Source organism: Chrysochloris asiatica, unplaced genomic scaffold (assembly GCF_000296735.1).
Source record: "Chrysochloris asiatica unplaced genomic scaffold, ChrAsi1.0 scaffold00193, whole genome shotgun sequence".
In the NCBI taxonomy this organism is placed as follows: Eukaryota; Metazoa; Chordata; class Mammalia; order Afrosoricida; family Chrysochloridae; genus Chrysochloris; species Chrysochloris asiatica.
The window spans coordinates 909,320-913,777 of record NW_006408711.1 but is presented as its reverse complement, the minus strand read 5'-3'; positions in this window follow the sequence as shown (position 1 = coordinate 913,777).

Genomic DNA, 4,458 nt, shown 5'->3' with positions numbered 1-4,458 from the left:
TAGCTCAAATAGGTACTATCTGCAAGTTTGAGCATCCTTTTGCACCTCCCCACTACTTCATATCATCTGGACTATTCACTTTCAGCTCTAGCCCCCAGTGGCTAGGCCAGTGTTTATGGGCTCACAATTTCCCAAGCTCACAAAATTTTGACCAATCAGCTCTTCCTCTTCTCATTTCAAGGTCAATGGGAATCTATGAAACATGGTAGAACTCATCTCAAGTTTTCATTTCTGCCTTTCCCCTACTTCCACTAACAAGTGGACCAACATGATCATCAATGAGATTACAAGCTTGCACATGTGTTCCCTTTCAGTTTCATTCTTGGAAATGGGTTTGGCCTGAAGGGCCTTGATAGCTTGCCTTGGAAGACAACTATCTGGCCAACTGATTGGAAGAGATCCATATTGGTGACCCACTAGAATTCGGAAATCCTCGGACAATATCTTTGATACCCCATGCAGGTGAGTTTTACTAAATGTAATACATAAAAGACTGCAAACATACATTGACAGGGAACTTCCAGAGGTTCAAGCTGGATTCAGAAGAGGACTTAGAATAAAGAATATCATTACTGACATCAGATGGATCTTGACTGAATGCAAAGAATACCAGAAAAATGTTTATCTGTGTTTTATTAAGTATGCAAAGGTCTTTGTTTGTGTGGATCATGACAAGCTATGGACAACATTGCGAAGTGTGAGAATTCTGGAGCACTTAATTGTACTCAGGAGAAATCTGTATATGGACCAAGAGGCAGTTGTTCTAATAAAACATGGGAACACTGAATGGTTTATTAAGAATGGTGTGCAACAGGCTGTAATTTTTCACCATACTTATTCATCCTTTATGCTGAGCAAATAATCTGAGAAGCTGGGTTATATGAAGAAAAACATGGCATGAGGATTGGAGGAAGACTCATTTACAACAAACAGCACACTAAAGTTCAAAATCACCAATAAAATAAAATACAATAAGATAAAAAATTGTAGCAAAGTAAGAGTAAGGATTAAGTGTTCCATTTTTGACTTCTTGTCCTTAAAGAAGCCTGAGAAATATCAAGATGTTTTTGTTGTACCTTAGGATATCACTCAAAGTTTTGAGTTTGATTTTTTTTCTCCTTTGTTGCATCTCTTACCTCCTGTCAAGCCCATTCTCCTAGTGAGAACTATCCCAGGGCCAGCCAGACTCATTGTTTAAAACATTTCTGTTTTATCTGTTCCAGTTGACTCCCCCAATCCCTTCTTTAATTGTGTGCCCAGTGACCCTTGCTGTGCAGATCCATGTGTGTTTATAGTAGAACCTTCTATGTGGATGTCCATTCATCAGGTACTCCTTCTGCTCCCCAGTCTAGACATAGGTAGAGAAATGAAAATAAAAGAATGAAAATGTTCACACCTTTATCTCTGATGATTGGTCAGACCTCTGCAATGCGTGTGCTCACTTGACCTTGTATCTGCTCCTTTCCATTCAAAATGGCTTCACTGGGACTTGAAAGCAATCACAAATCAGAAAACAGCCCCTTTTTGACTAATGCTTAAAACTCATTTGTGGTAAATCTTTGATCCTCCTAATTATCTCTTTATATGACGTTCAGACTTACAGGACCACCTTTTGAACCTGTTTCATTCAGAATTACAGGTTGTTAGTGGCTTAGGTCTGCCCAGCATTCCTACCTATTCCTCCATTAAGCCCTGCCTCCTTCAAGTTAATTTTTTGAGGTAGTTTGTCTTTGACAAAACGAAATTATGAGAAACTTTTAATTGCCTTCTTTTAAATATCTATTATCTGCATTTTATTCTACTCATCGTAATCATTAGGAGTCCTGGTGTGGTCTGTGGGCTAAAGTACTGGACTGCAAGGTCAGTTTGAACCATAAGGTCAGTGATTCAAGCTCACCAGCCACTCCTCAGAACCCTATTCAAGGTTGCTAAGAGTTGGAACCAACTCAACAGCACTTAACAATAATGACAGACATTGTAGTTACTTATTAAATTCTACCAATTATTTTCTTCTGTAACTATTGTTTATATTGTATATGTAATGAATTCCTTGGGTATGTCATCCCTTTCGATATGTGTTTCAATTGGTTCAAATATGGAAGACATTCATTCTCTATCCTTAAAGCTTAGAGATGAATGTGTCTCATTATATAGTTACTTTACCAATTTTAAAGGATAAACATGAAATTATATCATCTTACTCCATGTACAATTTCTTTCTGTCAATATTTCCCCAAAATATTGGTCTTAGAGTTTACCAAATCTTTTTGATAGGTATTCAGTATCAATTAATCTGCATGTATGATTAATGTTTCCTCTTTACTGAAAAAGCCATGTGGACCCTTCTTCATTGGAAGGGGAAAAAATAATAAAACTTAAAATCCACAATTCCTATGAAGCAGAGGTAAGACATGCTTCCAAGCTACAACATTTTTTACCCTATTTTGACATCTGCCATCCCTCCCCCAGCACTCTCTGATTAACATTTGAGTTCTATAACCCATTGAAATTGCAATACAAAACTCATAACAATACTCACGATTATGGGACTTATTAGGGAAGTAAACAGTGTATATAATCCTGGATCACAAAAACCCAGGATGCAGTAATTCTCCTGTTAGGCATGCCTTTTGTCTGTCATACTGCAGACACACTTTGCTCTTGTCTTTGGCTTCTCAGCCAGGTGGACCCTTGGCCTCTGCCCCAGTCCATGAGTGTATATCCTGTAGCTGCTCTGTCTCTCCATGTCACTGTATCAAGTAATTCAAGGTACCATATTTACATGTGTTCAAATGTGATATTCTTTTATTTTTCTGGGTCAACCTTACTTACCCCATCACTCAAACCATTAGTATTCTTTTAATTCTTCTTATAATAATAATAATAATTATTATTATTATATTTATAATTATTCTTATAACTATATATTCTTATAATTATTCTTATAATTCTTATAACATGCTCAAACAGAGTTCAATAGTTGGTGGTTTTCACTTCTTTTTTTAATATGAGCTAATGTTCTGTTAATGACAAGCCTACAAAGTCTTCAATGACACACTTTAATTCATTTAACATCAATAAATATATATTGCCTGAATTCTCTAGTGATTAAAAGCAGAAAGTATTCTGCAGTAACTTTACTTATGATTTCAAACTCTATCTACACCTCCAGATTTTGTTTCTCACACTTTTGACAAACATTAAGAATATTAAATTAAATTATTTTGCCTAATCTACAACCACAATTACACTGAATTTGAGGCTTAAGACACTGTAATTATTTTTGGTACGCAACTTCATTGCCTTCTTACCTTTCTCAACATCTGAATGTATGCACCATCTGTCAACTCCTAAGTAATTTTTAACATAATCCAAAATAGTATCCCAATATTCTCTTGCATCAGTCTCAACCATTACATTTGTTAATGTGGGAAACTGCAATAATTTTAAGTCATTTGTTGTCATTGTAAATTTAACATGTACATCAGGGAGTCAAGGGCTAGCAGGGTTGTCTCTCTTCTTAATTTGTACAATCGTCTTGGAAAATTCAATTTAACTAATGTTTTCCACACATTTAAGATAAAATGTTAATAACCTCTTTTACTTGCTATGCTTCTTAGCTTGCTTATGATATGAGCCAAGGCATCAGCTGCTTTTCAGAAATTAAATCATTAGTCCCATTGTTTTATTTCCATCTCATGCTTTTACCCAATTATGTATTTTGCAAAGTTAATTTCACCTTATTAATGAGTTCAATATAACCCTGAAAATAACATTAAGATTTCACATTCTAAGCAAATCCTCCTCTGATCCATTCTTGAATTCTGATGGTGATGATAGAATAGTCAGCATCCTACCTTTGTCCCTTGGGCACAACTTTTATTCCTCAGGAGGAGAGTGAAGAGATTCCTTGGAGACCTTCTAATTTTTACTTGCTCTTCTCCTAGAAATCAGAGATATAATTTATCTAGAGCTGATGATTTATCAATGTTTAATAGCTCTAATTGCCTAATTGGGAGTGTAGTGACTCCATATGATAAGCACTGGACTGCAAACCAAAAGTTTGGAGGTTTGTTCACACCACCTTTATGTGGGAGAAAAACATATAGCCTCAGTAACCCTATACAGGATATCTGAGCAGAACTTGACTCGATGGTACTTAACAACAACAAGAGCAATTGCCTAATTATCTGCTTGAGTGCAGTTATGAAATGTCCAAACTGAGATTGTTTCCAGGGGTATTCACATTATTGTATTACTTGAATATACAGCAGTATGCTTCTTAAGCAAGGCACAGAGAATGTCAGCAATGATAGCCAGAACAAGTTTGCCATGAGAAGTAGCATTGTTCATGCTTTTTGGAAACATCTGTATCTCTACAGTAACTAAATGATGGACTTGATTAAGCATACTTAATTTTTTCAGAGATTTGTTGCTAATTTGAGAATTTTCATTTGT